This window comes from Lygodium microphyllum, chromosome 9, assembly GCF_053477565.2.
Source record: "Lygodium microphyllum isolate KBCC chromosome 9, Lygodium_microphyllum_v1.1.10, whole genome shotgun sequence".
Lineage (NCBI taxonomy): Eukaryota > Viridiplantae > Streptophyta > Polypodiopsida > Schizaeales > Lygodiaceae > Lygodium > Lygodium microphyllum.
In genome coordinates, this window is record NC_141143.1 from 70,284,313 (window position 1) to 70,311,674 (window position 27,362).

At 44.5% G+C, this 27,362-nt stretch overlaps 1 protein-coding gene and 2 pseudogenes across 6 annotated transcripts in view; 1 reads left to right on the plus strand and 2 right to left on the minus strand.

Annotated features, from left to right (window-relative positions):
- Positions 1–27,362, plus strand: part of CLC-F (chloride channel F) — a 116,649-nt gene that overhangs the window by 14,080 nt on the left and 75,207 nt on the right. The window lies entirely within an intron of this gene.
- LOC148031159 (uncharacterized) lies at positions 16,734–20,755 on the minus strand (annotated as a pseudogene).
- LOC148031160 (uncharacterized) lies at positions 22,894–23,857 on the minus strand (annotated as a pseudogene).

Below are 27,362 nucleotides of genomic sequence, written 5' to 3' on the forward strand. Positions count from 1 at the left end.
TAAGCCCAAGGTCATGGAGCATTTGATTTGACAATTGCTTTGCATAGTCCCCTTGCAATCTCACATTGTTCCTCTCACTAATAGAGGGATCTCTCTCGATAGAATTGCGAGAAAATCACTTTTTGTACAAGGTTGTCCAAATTGTTTAAGGTTTGAGATCTTAGAGGACAAGAGAGGATCCTAGCCCACTTTGCTCTAAAAACTTTTTTGGGTTGAAATTTTATATCAAAATCAGCAGCAGTATTGATTATGGAGTCATGGAGCTGCTTAGTTGATTCCCCAAGTTGAGTGAAGGAGGCCGTCCCTTTGACCTCCACACATGCTATACTTGCTTTCTTTGTAGCCTAAGGAGAGAAATAACAACAACAAACTGTTCAAAAATCCCAAAAAGATGGGCATGCGCTGCCAAGAGGGTTAAGAATGTCATAGTGAAGCGATGTGGAACTGAATGACCAAGACAAGGAGTGAACACACACAGAGAGAGAGAGAGAGAGAGAGAGAAACAAACAGTGAAACATAGAAAATGTGCAATGAAGAATGCTGTATAAGGATGCAGAAATATACATGGGTGCAGAGAGAATGTTTGCGTATGTCTCCACCTCAAAGATCATAGTCTCCGTCAGCCCCGAGGGTAGTCTCCACAGTCTGCAGTCTGAAATCTGTGAGAACAACTATGAAAAACTGCTGAAATCAGGGCCAGTAAATAGGCTTGCAGGAAATAGTTAAAAAGACCAGGCTGACCAGCCGGTCCAACATGCTGCCATGTGTAACCTGTTCCTTTCCAACTTGCCACATGTCATCTGCACCAACTTCTCCTGCTCTTCTTGGTGCTCCTGCATGTCCAAGGAATGACTAGCTATCCAGCTCTAACACCCCCTCTCAAATCCTGGACTGTAAAGAAAAATACCCTAACACAGAAACTTAAACAGAAACCGTACGACAAAGCAGAGACTGATAAAAAGAACACAGTTAGGGTTAGGGTTAGAGTAACTCAGAGACAATGAACACAGTGAATAAATGAAATGATATGACTACTAATAATACGATGCTCATGCAGCAAACACACTATGCAGTGAATGAATACTGAACCTCGAACTCTTGTATCTCTAGGATCAGGGCAGGGGTAATGAGTTGGAGAGTTTGTCGTACTCCGAACGGATCCCGAATCGCAGCAAGGCAGCCTTCGGATGTCGAACACTAGCAAACGCAGCAGTGAGAAGCTGGATCTGATGCAGACAGCAGTGAGGAGAGCGAAAGACTAAAAACACAGGCATGACAGCCTGCAAGAGAGAGAAAGACTAAAAATGGAGCCTGCAGGAGAGAGAAAGACTGAAAACGTAGGCATGACAGCGTGTAGGAGAGAGAAAGACTGCAACGATTGTAGACAGGAGAGAGAAAACTGTCAGGGCGGTAGCTGGAGTCTGTAAATGCAGTAGTTTGCTGGCGTGGCAGGCTGTACGACAGCAGTGTAGATGAACAACAGTCAGTTGCTAGGCAGAAACAGCAGCAATTAGCGTGTGGAGGGCTGGAAACAGGCGCCAGACTGTAGGGAACAGTGATGGACAGCAAGGGCTGAGATGTTTCTCGTGACCAGGGTGTGGGCAGCAAGCTGGTAACACCTGAAACCTGCAAAAATGATATTGTAAAAGAGTGGAGGACTAGCTGCCAATTTATAGAAAATTAGGGTTCTAGATCCTCTCCCACTTAACTTTCTCGATCCGCTTCTTGTTTTAGGGTTTTGGCTAAAATAAGCCTAAAATAAGCATGTTTTGGGACTGTTTAAGTGGCTAAGTGCATTTCTTAGCACAATATCCCCTCTCAGGCCCAAAATAGGGCGAGAAAAGTAGGCCAGCCTAAATTTTGATTTACCTCAAGGCGTCCCACTCCAAAGCAGCCAGGGCATTGGACAAAAGGTGCACGTTGACTGCCCAGTGGCCTACCAAGACTACAGAGGCGATGGATATCTTACCAAGGGAGTCCAAGTGATCACCCCAAAGAGGTCAGGGCATCGGACCAAGGGTGCTTGTCGCTCGTCGGCTGCCCAAGGGCCTACCAAGGCCTACAAAGGCGGATGGAATCAATAATGGACTTGTTTGTTTTGTTTTTTTTGTTTTTTTGTTTTTTGTTTTTTTTTGAAAAGTGTTTTGAAAATATATAAGTAATATAGGGGCAGCGGCCGATTAAGTGACAGATAGGAAAAGATAAAGAGAGTTATAAACCCAGGTTATTCACAAAACTAGCAAGCCAATCCCTCGCATTGATGAGGATAAGTGCCTAAGGATGATAAAATTGAGTGTATGTGCCAATCATGTGTTGAATATGTGAGAGGCAAAAAAAATGGTAGGCTTAGCAAGACAAGCAAAGCAAGCAAGCAAGCAAGGGTAGGGAATTTGCCTTTAGGAGAACTGCCATGTGTTATGTTACGAACATGGTGGATCCTAGAGACGACCATTTCAAAAGACCGAAAAGGGATAAATGCGCACAGATGCATGTTGACATGAACATAATGCCAATGCATAGGGTAATGCAAAGGGAGATGCAAGATGTCATGCTCATGCAATATGCTATTCAACGGTGCCATTGGGATAGTGCCCTCGCAGGGGAAGTGTTCACTTATCCAAGTGCCCTTTTACAATCAAGTCATCCTGATAGTGCGGATGAAGTTACAAATGCCCATAATACAATACAAAAGAATAAGTAAATGTAATGTCTAAAAAATTGTAAGAATCATCATTGTCACGATCAAGAGTAGGAGCCGCTTTCTCTCAAAATGGAAGGAAAAGCAAGAGGGAAGCATCCCCCGTCAAGCTGAAGAAGTAGGGGAGGGTGTACCCAAGCCGATCCTGGGTAGTAGATACTGAAGAACCGGCTGGTTGACCGCTTTGGTTAAGATATCTGCAAAATTATCTGATGAAGGCACAAACTCTAGGCGAATAGTGCCTAGCTCAACCTGCTCTCTAGAAAAGTGGAAGTGGACTCCCATATGCTGTGTCCGTGGTGTGATGATCAGATTGCCTGCAAGGGCAATGGCAATGGCACTCTGGTTGTCGCAATAGACAACTGTGGGAGAGTCACATGGAAAATAAAGCACCGCCAGTAAACTCCTCAGATAGATGGCCTCAGTCGTGCCATCGAAGAGAGCCCGGTACTCAGCCTCGGTCGTGGAAGCTGCCACCGTCTCTTGCATACGGCTGGACCAAGAAATTGAAGCCGTGCCCAAGGTAAAGAGGTAGCCGCCATGGGAACGCTGAGTGTCAGGATCTCCTGCCCAATCAGAATCAGTGTACCCCTGCAAACATAAACCAGAACCATATGTCAAACCATAAGAAAAAGTACATCGCAAATAACGCAACACACGAAGACATGAAATCCAATGTGACATCCTAGGTGCTGTGAAATATTGACTGAGTATGCTAACTGAGTAAGCTAAATCTGGCCTAGTGTGAGTTAACCAAAGAAGTTTTCCTACAACAGAACGATAGGTGTATGCATTGAAGGGCTGTCCTAGGGTATCCTTCGACAAGTGGATAGTAGGATCAATAGGCGTGGCCACTGGCCGTGTTTGATCTGAAGTGTATTGTTCCACAAGTTGAAGTGCGTACTTCTACTGTGACAGAAAAATATATCGTCCGGAACGAACTACCTCCATTCCCAAAAAATAAGACAACAAACTAAGGTTTGTCATTTCAAATGTAGCTTTAAGCTTAGCCTTAATTTCTGCTATGGCAACAGAATCTGAACCTGTGATGAGTAAGTCATCAACATATAGCAGGATATAGCTAACCCTCTCTGGAGTGAATCGAACATATAAGTTCGGGTCATAAGGGATAGAATGGTATCCATGAGTCTGTAAGAACTCATCCATTCTATGGAACCAAGACCGCGGCGCTTGCTTTAGCCCATAAAGAGCTTTCCGCAAGTGGAATACCGTATCCCTAGGGTTCCCTGAGGGAAAGCCCGGTAGTTACTCCACATAGACTTCCTCCTTTAAGTATCCGTTCAGGAAGGCACTCTTGACATCCATTTGATGTATCGGCCAACCGTGGTGAGCGGGGAGCGCGAGTAGTTGTGGGAGCTTTTGCTCAACCGCCAAGACCCACGGACCACTTATTGTTCAAGCGTTGCAAGCCGAGCACTAATGGCTACCTCTCACATAGCCGACGCGCCCTCCATATCTACGGGTGCAGTGAGCTTACCTCCATGCCGATCGAGTTACCTCCTCTCTCGCGCACTCCAGTAGCTCCACGATCCAAGTGCAAGCTTCAAGCAAGCTCCATCCTCAAGCTCCACGCTCTAAGCTCCATTGCCGCGAGCAAGACAAGAGAAGAGAAGAGAAGAGAAGAAGAGAGGAGAAGATGGAGAGCTTCTCCTTCCCGATCCCTCACCCTCACACACTCACTTCCTCACACTCTCACACTCCCTCTCATGCACAAGCTCAAGCAAGCAAGAAGAAGAAGAAGAAGAAGAAGGAGAGGAGAGCCACTTTTGGCCACACACAAGAATGAGCTTCTCATTCACTTTTCAACTTTATATATAAAACCCTAAATCCCTTTTGGGCGGTCATCCCCTTATTCCCTTTTTACATGGCCGGCCGTGGCCTAGGCCCTTTTTCCCATTGTCCTTCTATCTTCCTAGCTTTCTTTTCACTGCTCGTCTACATTTACAAATTGCACGGGTGAGAGCCCGACGCTCCTTGAATTAAACCATGATGCGCTTGCGCTCTTTTACAAAAGTATTGACTTGCGCTTTTCCTTGCGTGCCTTTCTCCCTTATTTAGGACTTTTCTTCTTGTGCGTCTTTGTCTTCCGTTTCACTTTACCTTGGCCTTTGTCTTCTGCTTTAGCTTTTCCGGATTTTCCACCTTCATTCGTTTGAGGGTTAATAGTAGCAACCGAAAGGAAATCAACCGTGCAATAGGGGCAAAGGTCTCTTCATAATCAATGCCGTGCTTCTGTCGAAACCCTTGCACTACAAGAGCCTTATGCTTGTCTAAAGTCCCATTAGCTTTTAGCTTTGTCTAAGAAATCCACTTTGTCCTGATGGCTTTCTTGTGGCTCAAACGATCCACCAATGTCCAAGTCTCATTTCGGTCAATACTCTCTAGCTCCCTTTCCATGGCCTCTCGCCATTGAGGGTGCTGAAAAGTCTCTTGCCAGGTTTTCGGCTTAGAATGCACTATATAATCAATTGTAAACAGCGATGCAAATGATGCCTGAGGAGCAAGCCGGGCAAATCTTCTAGGTCCCTCCGAAGTGGAATCCCGTGGTAGGATTCCCGAATCCCGTATGGTCTACTGGTACTAGTGAGGTAACGGGTCTCACGAAGGGGGACCTGGGAGGTGAAGAAATTGCGGGAATGTCGGGAGCGAGAAGTAGACTAAGCTTAGTAGGCACGATCTCTGATGATGTGGAAGAAGGAAGCGGATCAGAATCCGGTGCAAAAGATTGCACAATATCCCTCTCGTCAAAGACGACATCCCGCCTAACGATCACCTTGTTTGTCGGAGGATTGAACAAATGATAGGCTTTCGCTTCAGAGGAATATCCCACAAAAATAAGGAGATCAGCTCGGAGAGTAAGCTTTCCTATCTTGTCATCAGGCGTGTGTGTACGCACGACACCCGAAGACTCTGAAATGGGAAATAACAGGCCGAGAGCCAAAAAATGCCTCATACGGGGTCTTTTGAGGAAGAGCCGCAGTCGGGCACCGGTTGAGGATGTACACTGAAGTGTTAACAGCCTCGACCCAAAGGCGCTCAGGAAGCTCTGCTGCGAAACTCATAGAGCGTGCCATTTCGATGATTGTGCGGTTCCTATGCTCTATGACTCCATTCTGAGAGGGGGAGTTGGTAGAGGTGAGCTGGCGAGAAATGCCATGCTTCTGTAGAAACTCGGAAAACTCATGGGAGAGAAACTCACCACTGCTATCACTCCTCATGCACCCAACAAGACGACCAGTTTGGTTATGAACCAATAGTACCTAAGCAGAAAAATATGTGAAAGCATCTGACTTATGCTTGAGGAAGTACACCCACATGTATCGAGAATGATCATCCACTATCAAAAAGAAGTACAACGCGACGTTCAAAGCGGTAGTGGATATCGGCCCTCAAAGATCAACGTGAATCAATCTAAGAGGCCCCTCAACTCTATGTGTAGATTGTTGAGGAAATGGGGTACGGTGCCGAGCTGACAGGCTTTACAGACAGCTTGAGCTAGCTTCAAAGGCCCTTGACCAACTCACGGCGTGACAACTCATAAAGTGAGTCATAACCAAGATGCCCTAAGCAAAAATGCCAAAGACGCTCATTGTGCGTAGGCTCCTGAGATGTGGCTAAGGCGTGGAAGCTATGGAATACGGAGCCTTCGGTGGTCGGCTCGTTGAGAAAGTGTGTCATGTGGTATAGGCCATTAGGCTGTGCCTCACCGCGAGCAACCACTAAACCAGTTTGAGAGTCAAGGACCTCGACTGTGGTCGCTGTAAAGAAAGCTGCTCGCCCCAACCGGCAAAGCTGCTGAATAGATAACAAGTTCACCCCAAGCTGAGGGATATGATATACATTGTCCAGCGAAGCCAGATCCAGACCCTTGTCAGTGGCAAAACTGACGCAACCTTGAGCCTGAATCTTGACTGAGGAGTTGTTTCCTACACAGACCCGCGCGATTGCAGGGGCTCGGGTACGAAAAATGTCCTCTATAGGAGTCATGTGATGTGTAGCTTCACTGTCCACAATCCAAACTGGAGCTGAAGTGCTCGGCTGTGACGAGTGGGCCTCTGCAGTAACCTTGTCGGGAGGCAACTCACAGATGTGGACGAGACTCGCATCTAATGTCTCTATGGAGACGATATGGGCCTCTGCAGACCAGTCAGACAAGCCCTTTGGAGTTGAAAACGTTGTCGATTGAGATGACTATGCGGTGGCAGTGTGAGACTGACCTTTAAACTGCCCCTTGCCATCACCCTGCCTCCCCTGTTGGGGGTTGCCCGACTGAGGGGCGGGGGTTTGAGACTTAGGTTTTGGTGCCGTGCCTTGTGCCTTTGATCGACACTCGTAAAAATGGCTAGCCTTTTGACAATGTTGACAATACCAATTCTTTTTAGGTACATTCTGCCACCCAGGTTTGAGTTGTGACTGGGAGTTTCCTTGAGAATCCCCAGATTGATTTAGCTTTTGAGTTTGATTTTGATTTTGAGCGGAGGTTTGGTTTGGTTTGCGATTCCCTTGTTGCCCTTTCTGAGAATGAGCAAGAAGAGCCCCCTCTAAAGAGGAATTCATATAAAACTGATTGAACAACTGTACGTAACGCAACAGCTGACACTCAAATTTATAGAATGTAGGCATGGTAGGCTTTGAAACTATTCCTTCCACAAAATTGAAGTATTTCTCGGGGAGTTTATTTAGGAACAATGTGACCTGTTCGTCAGAGGACTTGGGAGTTCCCATAGTGGAGAATTCAGCGAGGAGACGCTGATACTCAGCCAACTTGACTTTCAAGTCATCCCGGTCAGCGATTTTGAAGAGTTGAAGCTGATGGTCAAGATTAATACGATGGGTCCTATCTCGAGCCGCATAGCGGTCAGTCAAGTGTGCCCATTGCTCAGACGCTAAGTCAAAATGCTGAAGCTGAGAATAAAACTCAGGCAATAAGCCCTGCATCAGCTCGACAATAGCGGAGGCATTTCTAGCCTTCCATGAGCGGACAACCTCGTATGGAACAAATATGGGATCGGGTTGGGGTTCCAACCCTTGCACTAGATCCCATAGATTCTGTGAATCAAGGACATGTCTCATCAAATTCGACCAAGTAGTAAAGTTTGACCCGTTAAAACGAGTCTTGTCATTAAATGCATTCTTGGCAGGAGATGAGCTAGGACCATGAGGTGTCGGGTGGATGGAGTAAGATGATGGTGGAAAAGATGGTGGAGGTGAGAGTGTCTGATAAGAGTAAGGAGGGAGAAGAGGTGGGTAGACAAAAGTAGGCTGTGAGTGTCCAATGAGTGTTCATTGATGCGGAGGCACTGGGACACAGTAGCCTTGTCCAAAGTAAGGCTGGGATACAGCATTATGACCAGAAGGTCCACTAGGCAATGCCATGGAGGCAAACTGTGGAGGCAATTGATCCACACTCGGGAGAGACTGAGTGGGATACCCAGGCTGCAATGATCTCGAAAGTGTGTATGAGGTAGGTGGAACACCACCCAGCTAAGGGAAGGATGAGGTCCTAAAGGATGTGCCTATGTTTCCATAACCCCTGGGTGTGATGTGCGGTGTGACATGAGGTGTCTGAAATGGAAATGTAAATGGTGTAAATGGAAGTGGTGAAGCAGCGGAAGAATATGGTGGGATGGGCAGGTTTTGAAAGTGAGGTGTATGAGGTGCATATTCTTTTTGTTCATTTTTATTATTTAAAGACTGAAAATGAAACTGTGAAGATGATGATACACCATGTAATGAAGTGAAAGGAATACCAAATTCATTCTGATTATGTGAAATAGACGGAAAAGAAGGAAGGACAGAAGAAGAGTTACCTAGCTTTTTTTTATAATCCCCGCGACGTGTGTTAACATACAAGAATTGATCCTCTAGAGGACCTTTTTCGAGTCAATAGATTGGACTCTTTCTTTCACACGATCTCTACGAGTATATTGCAAAACAGAAGAGGTAAAAGAAGAAAGCACAAAAGACGAATCAAAAGTACCTTGCACCGGAGAGGACGGAAGAGTCTGAAAAAATGGAACATACTCCGGATCTTGCTCTCCAAGAGGGGGGCCCATCCCTGATGGAGGTCTCGACGGCCCCGCAACATCATCAGACTTACGCGCAATATCTAAAAAGTGAAATCCATGCATACCTTCATTTAGAAGCTTTTCTTGAAGGGCAATCCTTCGGTCGAGCTCCTCAATCTTCTTTTGTTGATAGGCTATGATCAGTTTATATTCCTCAGAGGTCAGCTTGCCTATCTTTTCTTCCATGTACTCAGATGTTTCTCCTACCATGTTGGAACTTTGTGGAGCAAGCTGATCGGCCTATTCTTGCTCGGTTCTTGGCATAGGCTAATCTGGAGACTGAATCGGTGTTGATGTGTTCGAAGTCATTTGAACCTACTGTTGTTTTTGCTTCTTACGAAGAGCTTTCAGATGAAAGGCCTAGGTTTCTTAGAGAGTACCAGGCTCTGATACCATGTAAAGAAAAATACCCTAACACAGAAACATAAACAAAAACCGTACGACAAAGCACAGACTGATAAAAAGAACATAGTTAGGGTTAGGGTCAGAGTAACTCAGAGACAATGAACACAGTGAATAAATGAAATGATATGACTACTAATAATACGATGCTCATGCAGCAAACACACTATGCAGTGAATGAATACTGAACCTCGAACTCCTGTATCTCTAGGATCAGGGCAGGGGTAATGAGCTGGAGAGTGTGTCGTACTCCGAACGGATCCCGAATCGCAGCAAGGCAGCCTTCGGATGTCGAACACCAGCAAATGTAGCAGTAAGAAGTTGGATCTAATGCAGACAACAGTGAGGAGAGAGAAAGACTAAAAACGGAGCCTACAAGAGAGAAAAAGACTGAAAACGCAGGTAGGACAGCCTACAGGAGAGAGAAAGACTAAAAACGGAGCTTGCAGGAGAGAAAGACTAAAAACGAAGCCTGCAGGAGAGAGAGAGATTGAAAACGCAGGCAGGACAGCCTGTAGGAGAGAGAGACTGCAATGACTGCATATAAGAGAGAAAACTGTTAGGGCGGCAGCTGGAGCCTGCAAATGCAGCAGTTTGCTGGCATGGCAGGCTGTACGACAGTAGTGCAGATGAACAATAGTCAGTTGCCAGGTAGAAACAGCAGCAATCAGTGTGTGGAGGGCTGTAAACAGGCGCCAAACTGTAGGGAACAGTGATGGACAGCAAGGGCTGAGATGTCCTCTGTGACCGGGGTGTGGGTAGCAAGTTGGTAACACCTGAAACCTGCAAAAATGAGATTGTAAAAGAGTGGAGGGCTGGCTGCCAATTAATAGAAAATTAGGGTCCTAGATCCTCTCCCACGTAACTTTCTCGATCCGCTCCCCGTTTTAGGGTTTTGACTAAAATAAGCCTAAAATAAGCATGTTCTGGGGCTGTTTAAGTAGCTAAGTGCATTTCTTAGCACAACATGGACATGGCAGAAGGCTAAGGGATTTGGAGTATTGTTGAAGTAAAACCTAGGGAAGCGCCTTGGTAAATAAATCTGCAAGATTGTCTTGTGTCTTGCAATAGACTAGGAAAATGGTCTCATCCAAAATCTTCTCCTGAATGAAATGGTATTGGATCTCAATATGCTTCGTGCGAGTATGAAACATAGGATTCCTGGCCAAGGCAATGCAACTCTCATTCATTATCACACTGTAGAACAATAGGTCCTGTCGGTGGACAACCAAGGTCCTCCAGGAGCTTGTGAAGCCACATTGTCTTACATGTAGTAGAAGACGCCACCCGTAACAAGCTCGGCCAAATCATAGGATTCAAGAAGCATCATGACCCGCTAGATGCGGTAATTCTCGCCATTGAGCTTTTGATCTGATGGAAGAGCCGGTAAGAAGGTGTCCATGATCGCCTGAAACTCTGTCTCGGCCTTAGAAGACATCTTTGCCTACAACGCATGCACAAAACACAAAAAGCAACCCCCTCTGATTGTGAGAATATAGCTTGCTCGAGCTCATGTCCGCTCATCTCACTCCTTCACCTGCTGGACGCGATGAAAAGGTAAATTCTGCACTTGAAGGCCCAAAACGCAGCCTTAGTGGCAGCCACATACTTTGTCTTTGTAGTAGACAATGCAACACACTTCTGTAGCTTGGAAATCTAGGACATTGCTTCCCTTGTGAAGGTGAATACATACCCTGAAGTAGACTTTTTGCAGTCAACATGACCATCATAGTTTGCATTTGTAAAGCCAATGACAAATGCCTTTTGCTTTCCAAAGTAGATGCACAGAGCCCATAAGATATCTCATGATATCTTTCACTGCTTTCCAATGCTTTCTACTAGAATGTGCCATGTACTTACTAACCACTCCCACCGCAAATGCTCTATCAGGACATGTAGTAACCATAGCATACATCAAGCTACCCACAACTGAAGCATACATAATCTTGGCCATTTTAGCCTTTTCATCATTAGGTATAGGGTTGTCCTCTGCATTGAGTTTCACATATGGAGGTAATGGTACGCCAATTGCTTTCCCCCCCTTCATATTGAAATACAAAGTTATGATAAGTAAAGAAGACCTTTTGATCTGTCCTTGAGTATAAACATGCCAAGAATGTAATTTGCCTCACCAAGGTCCATGTCAAAATTGCGGTGTAGGTTCTGCTTCAATGTGTCCAAAGCAAGAACATCCCTACCACCAATCAACATGTTATCCATATACAAAACCAACATAATAAGGCTGCCATATGTTGCCTTTTTGGTATATAAGCGGTGATTCACTTGACTCCTTTTGAATTCTAAGATTGCATGAATGCATCAAACTTATGATACCATTCATGCAGTGTCTATTTCAGCCTATACAAGCTTTTGTTGAGTTTACATACCATCTTTCTTGCCCCTTGGCCGCAAAACCTTCTGGCTGTTGCATGTATATATCCTCATGCAGATCACCATGTAAGAAAGCAGTCTTTACATCCATTTGTATGAGGCTCATATCCTCACATGCAACCAAGCCCAATGTGGTTTGCAAAGTAGTTATCTTGACTATAGGAGAAAAGATATTGTCAAAATCAATCCCATGTTCTTGCTCATACCCCTTTGCAACAAGTCATGCTTTGTACTTTGGCGAGGATCTTGTAAACCCATTTGCATGGTAGGACTTTCTGTCCCTTGGGAAAATGCACCAAATCCCAAGTACTATTCTTTTTGAGAGATTCGATCTTTGACAACATAGCTTTATGCCATTTCTTGCTGTCCCCACTGTCCATTGCTTCCTTGAAGTAGGACGGTTCACCACAATTTGTCAACATGACATAATCAACAACGTAATTTGCACCAAGAACAAACTTATCTAGTTGTTTGGTATTTCTAGTCGACCTAGGACTCAATGATCAGTGTTTACTGGTTGTTCAACCTGCAAAATTGCATTAACAGCTTGCTGTTCAAATGGTTCAGATTGCTGTCTTGCCTATTTTGGCTGTTCTAATGGCATATTTTCTTATTGAAGCTGTGTTATATCATGGGAAACTTCTTGCTGATCAATTTCACATCATTCCCTACATTATAGGGTCATTTACAGTAGGTATTTGTTGCTGTATAGCGGGCACCCTTTGTTATTCTACATGTATCTCTTCTCAAAACACAACCCTTTTGACTTCCTTAGTCTTTTCGGGCTTTTTATGCATGTGATCTTCCCGGAAGATAACATCATTGATGTATACAATTTCCTTTTGTTGGGATCTCGTAATCTATAACCCATTTCACCCTTGTTACCATATCCTAGGATAATGCATTTACAGGACGTCGGCTCCAATTTTTTGCATTGTTCCTTGCATATGTGTACAAATGCCTCGCAGCCAAACACTCTCAAGTGTGCATATGAAGGTGGCTTGCTTGACCACACTTCTTGAGGGACTCTTCCTCCTAAAGACTTGTTCGGTGACCGATTTGTCAAGTGTATGGCTGTCATAATAGCCTTTGTTTAAAATCCATGGGGTAATGCAGCATGAGACAGCATGGTACAAACATTCTTTTGAATAGTCCTATTCATACACTCTGCAATATGGTTTTAGGGTGGATTATAAGGGGCAATGAGCTCCCTCTTTATCCCTTTGCTGTCACAAAAGGCCTGGAAGGCTTTTGACACACATTCCCCGCCATTGTTCGAGGGAAGACGCTTTAATGTCTTGTTGGTCATATTTTTAGCAAGTGCGAGGAACGTTTTAAACTTACTAATGCCTTGTCTTTATGATCGGATCGGATAAGCCCATACTTTGCGTGTGGTATCATCAACAAATGTGATAAAATATTTCTTTCTTCCTAGAGATAGCCTTGGCATCTCACATACATCTGAATGTACCAACTATAAGGGTGAAGATTTTAATGAAAGAGACTTTTTATGTGATGTTTGAGCATGCTTACCAAATATGCAATGATCATAATGATCAAAATCAGCATACCTTAAACACGGCAAATTATCCAAATGAGAACGCACTTTCATTCCATTTTGACTCATGTGTCCCAATCGGCCATGCCACAAAGACACACTTGGTTGCTTCGTTATGGCGACAACATGGTCACGCACACTAGATACATGTAATGGATATAGAGTGTCACTCTTAGAGCCTTTAGCAACAATCCTAGATCCCTTACATATCTTCCATTCGTCATCCCCAAAAGTGGTGTGATAGCCTTCATTATCTAGTCGCCCTGTGCCTATCAAGCTCTTCTTGAGTTGGGGTATATGCCTCACATTATGCAAGGTGAATTGAACCATATTGAATGGCTAACGGCATACTGCCAATGCCTACAATGTTAAATGCATAGTTGTCCCCCAAGTTGACAACACCATGTCTACTACCACTGTAGTAAAAAAAACCACTCATGGCATGGCATCACATGGAATGGGGCATGTGAATCAAGAATCCAAGTATGCATGTCATCATCAGAATTTGCAATTAATGTTTGTGCACTAAAAGAAGAAGCAAAAGTACACCACTGCCATCGTCACTTTCATGATTGACTATATTGACTTCCTCTATCTTTACATTGCTCTTCTTTGCACGTTGGCTGTCCTTTTTCTTATCTTTGATATCATCAGTGCTTTTGCCCTTGTTCTTTTGTTTCTTCCACTTAAAGCAATCTCCTTGAAGTGCTCTTTCCTCTCACAATGATGGTACTCTACATTTTTTCCATGAGACGTGTTCTTTGTTTTTAGACTTACCCTTCTGCTGAGATTTGCCTCCAGTATGTAGTGCATTGGAAGACTTGCTTGCTGAAATAATTTGCCTATTTAGCTCTTCCATGAGTGAAGAGCACTCCACATCTGAATATAACAGCATGGCATTGGAGTTACTCATTGCTGTCCTAAAAGTGTCCCAACTTTCAGGAAAAGTGCATAGCAAAAAGGTTGCCTTGAACTCCTTTATCAATGTTGAACTCCAAAGCAATCAACTGGCTGAAAATAGAGTTAAACTCATTCAAATGTATAGACATAGCTATACCTTTCTTCATATGAAGGTCCATTAAGTTTTTTCAACCAATAAACCTTGCTCGCTACACTTTTTTGAGTATATAACTCCTCAAGTTTTTGCCATATATCATAAGTAGATTTCAATTTCTTTATGTTAAATAGCAAAGTGTTAGACACTGAAAGTTCTTTGGTAGAGCATGCAAGCTCATCTAATTCATCCCTGTCTTTATAGGCTTCACTTGTTTCTTCTGCACCAATACATTATAGTATTGCTTCTGCCATATAGCAAAGTTGTGTGCCCTCAAGCTTCTTAATATGCAAAAGATTGCTGTTATCATTGTTGCCAGCCATGATTTACAGCCAAAAAATGACTCAAAATTCAACAAGTGTAAGCCCTATCACCCGACTGCCGGACAGCTTTGTGTGTCCTGTGTGACTTGCAGACTGATCGGAACTAAAGGTGACTTGTTGCTCTCTACATGTGGGATGAATTGACATAGCTTGAGTGAACTCCGAAAGGTGCGCTTGCGATGACCAATGCTCTAATACCAGTTTGAAGAGTCTGATGTGCAGTGGAGATGTGATGGTGAGTGATGGGAACGGTAGAGAGAGAGAAAAACATGAGCAATTGTAGAGAGTAGAGTGTGAGAGAGATGCACGATGTGTGGTACAATAGAGTTGTACCTCTTTTAGGTTTTACAGATAGATATATGTAAAGTACAAGTACTAAGGGTGCATTCACACCCGTGCACATATAAAAGGCATGGTGGCCCTTTGTTTCCAACACAAAACCTGCGTAGCTCGTTGGAGACAAACTCCCCTCCTTTGTTGGAAGGTAGGGTCTTGAGTTTTCTGCTAGACCTCTTCTTCTTGAAGATTAACTAATCCTTGAAGTGTGAGAATACTTCAGACTTCAGCTCCAAGAAGTATGCCCATGTCATTGTGCTAAAATCATCAACAATGAGCATAATGTATGAACTCCTCTTAAGGGACTCCATCCTTACATCGGTCCACATAAGTCCGCCGAAACAAGCTCGAAGGTCTCCTTAGCCCTATGCATAGGCTTGTTGGAAATCACATCTCTATGCTGTTTGCCATGAATGCGAGACACACATGGTGGGTGGTTCACCCTAATCTTTGGCAATCCATGCACAAACTGATCATGAGCTGCCTTTCTCAATCTAAGTCTGTAAAGAGAGAAGAAGAGAAGTAAAGATTGATGAAGTTTGCATCTTGTAGATTCCATTCTCCTCATGACCTGCACTAAGAACGTGCTGAGAATTTCCATTAAGAACTCGTAATTAGTCCTTATCAAATTGACGAGAAGGCCAAGTGCACAAATCTTGCTCATTGAAAAAAGATAATAATGTAAATCCAACACATAAAGAACCTTTGATGTGTGAACACCACCTTATGCATTTGGAATCAACTGCATATCACCTTTGCCTTTGATAGGGACCGAAGAGCTATTGCCAATGAGAATTTACCTGTGCATTGGATGCATATGGGCAATACTGTCTAGAGGAAGTCACGTGGCAGGAAGCGCCATTGTCCACAATCCAATCATGAGGTTGTGGGGCCATCATTGTTGCATTAAAGGCTGCTGAAGGAGCATTCTCATTCACCTCCAAATGGAGAAAGGCAGCCGATGAAGGAGCAACCACCGCTCGAGGTGGTTTTCTCCTTCTTGGTGTCCTTGTCCTTGGCAGGGCAATCCTTCTTCCAATGACAAGTCTTGCCACAAATGTGATAAGTAGACTCCTTGGCTTTATCTTGCTTGGTCTTTTCATCCTTCTTGTTCTTCTTGTTCTTCTTCCCCTTCTATTGTAAAGGTTGATTTGTCAACACCTAGGTCTTGGGGGTGTTCTATCCTTTGAGTTGTTTCTTTTGATCCAGGATTATCGGAACCAAATCCTCCCAATTAGGCATATCTATTTGTCTTGAAGCAATCAAGGCGGAGTAGAATGTACTATATTAGGGCGATACTAAGAAAGAAGGGTTATTGCCATGTCCTTTGAGGTAATCACCTTCCCTATGTTTTGGACCTACATCTGCAAAACAACTGCCTAAGCTTATTGAAATGTTTTTGTATGGAAGTGGACTTGGATAGGTTCAACATCTGTGTTTGTATCTCGAGAGAGACCCACTTCATCAGGGTCATCCGATTACACAACTGATCCAATTCCAGCTATATCTCGTGAGCAATGGTTAAATGCTTGATGTGAGCTATCATGGCTGGAGTACAAGAGAGAAATAGGAATGATCAGATATAGGCATTCGGTTTATTTCAATGTGTATCCATCTTCGCCAACTTAGCTTTCTCATTAGCAGAAATCTTAAAAACATCATGGGTTGTACGATGGTCTATGGCCTCAATCATGAGCTCTACCAAATCGTAGGACTCCAAGATCGCAAGTATCATGATTCATTACCCACCAAATGTGGTGATTCTTCCCATCGAGCTTTTGATTTGAAGAAAGAGCTATTTGTTGAAAAACCGTCTCATGCAATATCATTTTCCTTCTTGAATTCTATTTTTGGTCTCCATTTACAATCCCAAAAAGCCTTTCTAGGTGCTTCTTGAGAGAGTCGGGGTGCCACATGAGAGACTTTAGTGGGCAATGCTCTAGACAGTCTATGCCTATATATACGGCTTTGACTCCACCCATTCATTCAACCCCCACACTCTTTCCTTCCAGCATTCTCTCTCTAGCCTCTCCACTACTGTTCACACCCTTGCCTTGAGGACATTACAGTTCGTGGTTGGCTCTTCTTCCACCCACTTGTCACTAGGTGCCCTTTCTACATTAGCTCTAGCTTGCGTTTTGGTGGCAGCTCTTGCTTGATTCAACAATAGCTTTCCTCTACTTAGTGGCTATCCTCCATAGTTGGCATCATCATTTTGACTCTAGGCCTTTGCGCGAGATGCATCGTCCATTGTGATTGCATCTTGGGTAAAGATGACTTGGGTACCTAGTTGTGTAAGACCATAAACAGACAAGAGGTTAAAACCCAAATCTAGTACATAGAGAACCTTGGCCGAAGAGCTATGCCAATTGGGTAATAGGGGAATGGTCCCCACTCCTCGCATGGGGACAGAAGAGTTGTCACCAATGGTGACAGATCCCCCTCGTGATCTCATGCCCCAAAGCCAATCCTGGTGGTAAATCATGTGGGAAGAGGCCCCACTATCCATGAGCTAAGGCTTCTCCTTAGAAGAAGAAGCAAGTGCCATATCCTCCACCTCAAACTAGTGTACGAAGATGGACGTAGTGGTACGGGTGTGGCCTTCAAATCCTTGGATCCCTCCTTGGGCTTCAAATGGAGGTACTTCCGCCAATACTCCTTAGGATGAGTGCCCTTGCCACAATGGGGGCACTTAGGCTATTTCTTGGAATCCTTGGTATCATTCTTCTTGCCCTCCTATTTCTTAGCATAGGACTTCCCCTTCCTCTTTCCTCCCCCCAAACCTGTGGTAAAGGACTTCATGGAGTTGGACCCACAGGTATCTATATCTCTGAGCCGCTCATCATGCTCCGAGACTAGGGGGACAAGATTCTCCCAAGGAAACGTATCTGGAGTCCTTGAAGTAAGAATACTGGTGTAGAATTTTTGAACTTTGGAGATGGCAGTTGAGTCAGTAAAATCATGGCCATATCCTTGGAAGATATAGTCCATTCAAGAGATGCAAGATCATCTCTCATATCCTCCAATTTGTTGACGTGGTCCATGGAAGGAGAATCATCGACACTAAGCATTCGAAGTTTCTTCTCAAGGGATGTGCGGTGAGCAAAGCTTCTTCCAAACCTTTGCAACAGTCTTTAATCTACAAACATGCAGTAGGATGTAATCCTGTAAGCTCATCAAAAGAAAGGATCTAGCTTGAGAGTTGAGCTGATCCCAGAAGGCAACACGTTCCATTGTTGATCTGATGGCAGGATCTTTCATGGGATGGGGTACATGATGAGAAATAAGCTCCCAAAGGTCAAAGGTGTCGAGAATACACTCCACCTTACATGACCACAAAGAATAGTTGGAACCATCCAAGCAGACCTCCTTGGGCAAAGAAGGAAGCACGGACACTTGCACAAAAAGTGCCATCGAGGGCATCTTAAGATCATGTGTTGAGTCTTGTGGGAAACATGGAGGGAGGGAAGAGGAGAAGGCTGCCGTACGAATGGGCTTGGTGACCTCCATTCTTCTCGATCTTTGCAAGGACTAGCTTGATAATCTCTTTGTCTCTTAGGGGAATGATGAGAGGCCTCATCCTTTGGGTTGTCAAAGTTGTCAAACTGGTCATAAGACATCTTCAATAATTTGCAATCACCCAGAAAAGATGCATTTGGTTGTCAACAGCATGGAAACAGGAGGAAATCAGCTACAGTCAGCATGTAGATGTGCTGCTTGGGGGGAATATAGTGTCGCTTGCTACTAGAGACTGTCACCTATAGTCAAAGACTTGTTGCCTTGGCCAAAAATTGGTCAATTGGAGCAACAATCTTGTGTTTCGAGGTTAGAAGATTGTCACTTGATGAGAAAAGCTGTTGCCTAGGTGGAAGATGATGTCACCTCCCTCCAGAAGAGGTTACTTCAATCTAGGTGATGTTGCTTGGGGAAGCAAAGGTTGCATTTGCAGCAAATGCAAGGGTAGATGCTTGCATTTAATGGATGGTGGTCTCCTCTGCGAGGGGGGGACTCAATTGTGTCATACTTTAGGTGATGATACCATGTGAGAGTGCGCAACAGAAGAAGGAACATGGAGAGAGAGAGAGAGAGAGAGAGAGAGAGAGAGAGAGAGAGAGAGAGATATTAACGTCTACATAAGGCCAATGTGGCCTATGAGACAAAATCCAGAGTATATCCATGTCTAATGTCATCTCATCAGTAAGGTAAAGGTAACATTACAAATAAGTGGGTGGCCTTTGAAACAATACTGAAAATAACTATACGATGGGACTGTACTAGGGTTGAACCATGTGTAGTGCTGTTTCATCGATAGAAAAGAAAAGGAAAGGAAAGGAGAACCAGATCTGATAGAGCCATGTACAAAAGTGTGGTGGAGAGTATGGGCTAAGCTGATCTCAACGGCATATGATCTCAGCTATGATGCGGTCCCTAGCTGCTTCACTGATATGCTTGGTGGTGAGTCTTCGGTGTCTTGTAACAATGGCTCTATTCTAGTTGTGGTGTGGCCTCCTCGGACGTGGTCCTAGTAGACGGGGTCGTCGTGCTCAATGAAGGGAAATGGCTCTATCCAATGTGACTCCACGGCGTGGCCTGTAAGGTGTCTAGCGGGGTGGCTCTGTCTCTGCTAGGCTGGTAGTGTCACTAGGGTCGGCTGTGTAGAAAAAGTTTGTCACTGCTCTTTGTGTGTGTCCTTCTGGATGAGCTGGCCTCCTGTCTCGCAGTAGTGCAGTTCGGCGCCTCTTGAGCTCCAGGAGAAAAAGACCCAGGCATCTCTGGTCCTCATACTCCATGACGCAACGAAGAGGTCCAAATTTGTCACGGAAGAGGTAGTGGTATCGTCCTCGTATGTCATAGTATATTGTGCATCTGCATATGTAGTGCTCCTCTATCTCAGGCTCTCGACCACAGAGCTGGCAAGTCCTATCCTTTGCTAGGGTATTTGCCCATCTGCTTGTCTCCATCTGAAGCCTATGTGAGGAGGTGCGAATCTGTCCGATAGCAACCCGTATGCTATGGGAGAGATGGGTGTCCATATATGCTGGCCAAATAGTGAAACCATCATCAGAGAGACACAATAAATGATTCCTGTAGAACTCCATCCTCGATCCTAGAGGGAGTGGTGGATGGATCCATGTCCTTGCTGTCTCAATCCTCAAGATATCAGCTCTGATCACCTAGTTTAGCTCTGATCGGCTGAGAGAAAGTGTAGGGTAGTCAATGCTATAATCCAAAGGTGGTAAGATGGTCAATATCCAAACCATGTAGGTTCATCCAAATAGCCATCTGTGAAAACCAGCATTTCTTCTCGCCTCCTACTGCTAGTTGTCTAGATGAGGTTAGTGCCAATCTAGAGTATCTATGGCGTGGAAGTTCCCATAGTCTGTGCCAAAAGGTCATTGCCTTGAAGAGTGCCTCTGTAACTATAGGTGTTGCCCCTAGCTCTGCTCTGACAATGTGATGTGGGGTGGAGGGCTTACTCCTAATCATGCGTGCTATCATCATGATCAATGGCCTTTCCATGCTATCCCAACCATCATAATAATCCCTCTCTACTCCAATCTGATCAATGAGTGGGCTAAGACATCTGTGGTACAAGCTACAACCCCATACCTTTGCTCCATATAGTAATGTAGGTGTGACTAGGGTGTCAAACAACTAGAGTTTGGTGCGGGGCTCTTGGAACTATATGTGAGCACATTGACTCTCGAGTGCCCCTAGTGCTGCGTATCCACGTGCAAGACGTGCCTCTGATGCCCCTCTCAATGAAAAACGTGGGCCAGAGAAGGTGACTCCCAAATAGACATGTTCCCTCACATGCTCCAATATGTCTTCCCCAAATGTGAACTGGTACATAGATCTAGTTACCCATGCTGTTGAAGTATTGAAAACCATGGTTTTGGTCTTCCCAAGGTTCACTGTGAGGTCTTTATCTCTATAGAAGATATGCAAAGTGTCTAGAGGGCATTGCAATCCCTCCGGTGAATCTGAAATGAGAACAATATCATCTGCATACAGTAATATTGGCATTAGCACCCCTACTAGGTTGGCTCCAGCTCCTTCTCCTCGGTCTATGTAATCAGACACTTCATCAATGTATAGACCAAACAATGTGGGTGAAAGTGGACATCCTTGTTTCACTCCTATGGTACTGTCAATCCTCTCTGATAGCCCCCCAGGTGCTTGTACATGACCTGTCACTACCTCATATAATGCATAGACACCCCATCGTATACCCTCTGGTACTCCAATGTCCTGCAATATCTGCATGATGCGTGTACGAGGCACTGTATCAAAAGCTTTGCGAAAGTCTACAAAGCAACAATAGATCCTCTTGTCTCGCGCTTGACCCTGCTCAATAATGGCTCTAAGTGTGAGAATATGGTCTAGCGTGGTATATCCTCGTTTGAAACCTGCCTGTCCTTGTGCTCTCTTGCCTTGCATTTCAGCCCACTCACTGAGTTCATGCTCCAATATAGATCCATATATCTTGGCCAAAGTATGACCGATCATGATAGTCCTGTAGTTGCTAGGAATCAGGGGATCACCACTTTTAAATAGCGGGATTATAGTATTGTCTGACCAACTCATAGGAAAACCTTCACATACTACTCTATTGAACATATGTGTTGATATGGGTGCTAATATGCCACAAGCATGTGAGGAATGTTCTGCTACCAGTCCATCCTCATTCCGTGCCCTCCCATTTTGTAATCTATAAATTGCATCCTTAACCATTTTCCATGTGAAGAAAGACCACTGTGTTGGCCTACAAGCTTGTGGGGGCTGCATAGGTGGCTGTCCTGGCAGGTCATACAACTGTCTCCCATAGTCAAGCCAAGTATCTGGTGATGCAATCTGTATGGGGGACTTTCTTTCATGAAACATCTTCCATGCACTCTTGCTATCTCGCCCCAAAAATAGGTGATATATCTCTGCTTTTGCTTTCGCTAAGTAGTCTCATTTCTTCTTCCGCACAAGGCGTTTGAAGAATACCTTTGCTTGGCGATGTGTTTGAGTGCCTAGCTCCATTCTTTCTGTAAGCGAGCTCGGGTGACTCTACACTCATCATCATACCAACTATTTTGGGGAGTAGTATATCATGTGGGTCTACATTGGGGCAAGGTGTGTGGGAATGCGTACATGGTTGATCCATGTATGGCCTCTGCTAAATCCCTTGTACATTCTTCCAACGATCTACTCAAGTCCAATGTATGTAAACTGGTCTACAGAGAACCACTGTAGATATGTGAGGTGTCTTCTGTAAAGTAGTATTTGGGATGTCTAGGGAGGCATGGTGTTTCATGTTTCATATATACACAAGAGAGCATGAATGTCAAAATAGCATGATTTGCTGCTATGCCAATTGGTCTATTAGATATCTTAAAGTTTTGGATGTTTGGTATCAATGCTGGTGAGCCCATCAAGTAGTCCACTATACTTGCCCCTCCTTTGTGATTCTAGCATGTCAAATTGTCAGATCCTGGCCATTGTGGCAGACCATTAAAGATGGCTAGTCTGTGTACTTCCCAAAGGCAATAGGTGTGTCCCATAGGTACTCACTTCTTTATCCTGGGCTCTCTTGCGTAGGCCTATTTCATCTATGTCGATCTCTTTGAACATGGTATTATCATGCATATAAAAGTCACTCTGTCTATCTCTAGTGAGTGCATTGAAATCTCCTACTAATAATATGTCCCCAATGCTAGCATATCTCATGATATCCTCATAGATTACGTCAAAGGGAGGTCCATCTTGTGTGGCATAGGTAGAATTTGTAGGAGGGAAGTAGCATATTGCGATGAATATATGCCATGGTCTTCCTGCATGTATCCTAATCCATAAGTATCGTGCATCATCATCTCTTTTCATTACTTGCACTATCCCTTTGAGGTCTTCCCGGTATAGTATGGCCATACCTCCAGAACCCCTAGTGCTTCCTGGTTTTCTAGCTGCTGGGCGAAATGCACTTTCCCACTTGTGTCCCCGCACGTCTGGTAGTTGACTACCTTTACATTGGTGTGTTTTTGTGTACATTGCTATATCTATGTTTCGGAAGCTATCTTCAAAGTAACCAACATCCAAGCGTAGGGCTCCATTACAATTCCATATTGACATTTGAAGTGTCTCATAGGCCTTGTACCGTCATGAAGTCCTTTTGTCATGATGATGACTCGTTCATCCCTAAAAACAGCCCACTTTCCCTCTTTGCGAGCCTCGAATACCTTGGGCATGTGTTCTCTGCGATGCGCTATTTGTGCTGGGGTAAGGTCCTCATCCAAATAGATCTTCTCACCCTTGAGGGCTCTCCTCTTGGAGAGGAAGGCCTTTTTTTTTCTCTATGTCCCCAAAGCGAAGAATTAGAGCCTTAGACTTAGAGTCCTCTTTCTCCACTCTCCAAGCACTAACGATAGGTACGTCTAAAGCCCCAATTTTGTCAGCAAATGTCTTAGCATCTTCCTGTGGGCTGCTCTTCTCCTCCCATCCTACTACCCGTACGTGTAAAACCCTAGCCCGTCTCCTAGCCTCTTCTTCCAAGGTAGCATTCATTACTTCAATCTTGTTCACGGATGTTCCCTTATTCTTTTTTACTACCTCAATCCATGGGCTGGCTTCTTCTATTTGCTTCTGTGTTGTCTTTGCCACTTCTGCCCATGAGTGAGCCTCCCTTTCACATGCCTTCAAAGCCTCTTTCTCTTTTTGTAGTTCTTCTTGCACATTCATTTCTTTTTTCTTAAATGTATTCAATTCTTTCCCTAGTTCTAAGATTTCAGATTTGTAGGCATCTACCACTTTCAACATTTCAGTTTTCAGCGTATGCATTTCGGAGAACATTTGTGCTTGTAAGTCATTCTTAATCTTTCTCTACATGTCTTGCAATTCTGCCCTGTGATTTACTATGAGTTCGGCTTTGACGTGCTCTCGTATTTCTTTCTCCAATTCTTGTCTCATACTTCGTAGTTCAGAGCGAATCATGAGATGAATTTCTTCGTATTTCTTTTCATTCATGGTGCGTGAGGTCTTTCCATGCCTGTTAGATGCTGGGGAGACGGTCTAATCATGGACCCTACGGCCATACGTCTTGTAGCGTGTGTTCTTAGAAGGGGTGTTGAACATTGCTTCCATGGACGGTTGTGTTAGTTCTTGATTAGATTTGTCTCCCAGATATTCATTTTCCACGGTTTGATGCTTGCATTTGTCTACATTATCCATCTCTCACACACTGTGTGCAAAGCCACTCAGCTTGTACTTTGTATTGTTAAAATCAGAGCAAATTCTGTGATTTCTACAAATTAGGGGAACCCCTCACTAAATTTTTGCAAGCCAAGTAATCTTGTACGAGCCCAAATGCCTTCACACTGTTTACAGTCACTTGGAGAGCAGCTCCTTCGGGTCAGCACTTATGCGAATTCCGCCAGACTACTATCACTGTTGTTGCTCCCACCAGATTGCCACCTCTTGTAGGACGGACGTGATAGTCACGTTAGCTCTTGTCACTCGCACCAGTCATGTCAGCATCCCCGTTAGTATTTCGTCAGCATTTCGTCAGCGATCACGATAGCTCAAGCAATCCCATCACAACATCCTCGTCAGCGATCGCAGTGTCACGCTAGAGTCACTCCAGGCCTGTCCCGTCACGCACCCCTGTGTCACGCCAGAGTGACGCCCGTCACGTCGCGCCAGTGTCACGCTAGAGTGACGCACGCTAGTGTCACGCACGCCCAGGTCATGCCACAGAGAGAGAGAGAGAGAGAGAGAGAGAGAGAGAGAGAGAGAGAGAGAGAGAGAGAGAGAGAGAGAGAGTTATATTAACGTCTACGAAAGGCCAAGTTGGCCTATGAGACCAAAACGTTACATACAAAATGTTTGGGAAACTTTCCAGGTCCTAGTAAAGCTACCATCTAATGCTATGATAAACTAATTGGGTAGGTACAAAATGGTATATAGGTTGGGTACAATTCATATGTGTTCCAAGTATGGTGTGGATGCTCATGGAGCTTGGTCATCCTAAAATGTTCCGCATGGGTCTATCTAACATCGAGAGGCTGAATCGGCGGGGTAGGGCCCTCCAGTGATGGCGTAGTATCCCTTGTATCCTCAACATGTGCCTCCTGCGGGGGTGGGGGCGGGTTGGGCGTTTGCGTCGGGCTTATGCTTCTTGCCGTTGCTATGGCTAGGGTGGTCCCCCGCGGCCGAGAGGTCAGTGGGGCTGGTGGGGGCTCAAGGGTGGGGATGGTAGTTGGCTCTCGGTAGAATTCTGAGCAGGCGTTGGGCAGCTCCTTGTCTCTGCTCCGAGGTCAGGAGGAGATGGTCTCTGTGGCACCGTATTTCGAGCAGGAAGAGCCCAAGGCGTCTCTGGTCCTTGAAATCCATCACTCTGGAGAGTGGCCCGAATCCTTCTCTGAACAGGTAGTGGAAGTGTCCCTGGATCTCGTAGTATGCTGGGCACCTGCATATGTAGTGTTTTTCTGTCTTCGGCTCGAGCTGGCACACAGAGAGAGAGAGAGAGCGCAGAAGAAGGAAGAAATTTGCACTGATTGAAATTGAATGCTGAATACAAAGGGGGGACTGATCAGTCCGTGCATGCAGTCCATAGCGTGAGTGAGGGCACTAGATCAAGCTAATGAAGATGGCAGCACCAAAGTCAGTGAGTGTTGGAGACGAAGTGTGCACAACTTGTAGAAAAATGTCTAGGCCAAGTGAGAAGTGGTTGCTATATATAGCACCAAATCTGGCCAATTGTCGAAATAGGCCAAAAATATGGGTGACTTGTACTAAAATGACTACAGCTGCAATAAATGCAGTCTAAATGCTCAGTAAAATGGGGGAAATGGTGATACAACATCATGGGCAGTCGTGCGGTATAGACAGACCCTGGTAGGGGGTGTAAACCAATAGATAGATTCAGGAAATGCACAAGAAATGTGCCTAAAATAGAAGAAATGCACACTAAAATGCGAGAGTTCCCATGTCTTTGTCAGACTTTGATAGGAGCTCACAACCAAGAGATGATAGATTGACTTGGCTAAAACAGGCAAGCTAACAATTTCTTGACATGGTATCAGAGTAGAAGTGCTCAGAGTGCCGCAAAGATTCTTTGCATCGGAGAAGGCAAAGATAGTTTGTGGGTTTGGCATCATCTTCTTATTTCTCCCTTTATTTCCGCTGCATCATTTGGAGATACCCTTCTCTTCTTCTCCTCCCACCCTCCTCTTTTACAATTGACACTTTGGTGCTATGGCTTCTCCTAACGGACAATCCACTGGGTGCTATTATTGCGGCAAGAATGGTCATGCCACCAAAGACTGTTGACTTCAACCTTTGCTCCCTACACCATGGGAGTATTTGCGTCTGCCACCCAACAACACTCTTTGTACCACATCTCCCTTGTGGGCCACAGAGATTGTTGTGCATCAGCTATTGAAGTGTTATGCTCATTGATGTACACTATGTCCTTCCGAGCAAAAGGAGGATCATCACATGCCACAACCTCCTTGAGACTGCTGCAATGTGCTATGGAGGCTTCCCCCACCTATTCAGCCTTTTCTTTTTCACGAACAACAAAAACCTGCAAACAACATAAACTTTGCTCCTTTCCTATGCTTCACTCGTTCATCTCAACCTTGTGTTGATGCGCAGCCCTCTCCCTTGCCCTCGAACAGTGAAAACGCAAACTTTTTCACTTTGAAATCTCTGTTTCAGGTCTTCCCACGATCAATTAGCCCTTCAACATGAGTTTGATGCCATGTCAGAGTGCAACGAATATAGAAGTCTATGACTGGACTAAAAGAAAATGAATACGGAGAGAAGAAGGAGAGAAAAAGAGATAGTAGAGAACACAAAAATCTGCAGTGAATGAACACTGAAATGAAGAAGGAAGATATGTGCAACCAGCCTTCCTTCTTGAAGAGGGTGGTAATAACTTGATTAATCACCAATTATAGCAAGCATAAAATTCACATGCTAAAGACGAAACTTGCTGAAAATTTCCAGCCAGCATAAATAAAACACAAGACTCATAAAGAATCCAAAATATCTACCAAAAACCCATAGAATGCATTTCTCATAAGCATATCTCAAGTGTTTTTTCCTAACAACCATAACAAAGCCTAAATTGAGCATAAACCATAGCTAAACTATCAATGACATTCATAAAAAATGCTGCTGTCCACAAAACTGGCTGAATACCACTTAGAATTGATGATCATTCACTGAAAACTAGCAATTGATAATCAATCCCTAATCATTATACACTGATGCAGATTGATGTATGCTGATGCACACATACACACGTAGAGTGTTGGGAATGAAGGGCCATCGTGCCTTTTATATGTGCATGGGTGTGAACACACCCTTAGCACATTTGTACTTTCGTATATATCTATCTAAAACCTAAAGAGGTACACTCGTCATTGTACCGAATACCCAGTGTCATGCTCACTCTCTACTTTGCACGCACACACACACACACACACACACACACACACACACTCTCTCTCTCTCTCTCTCTCTC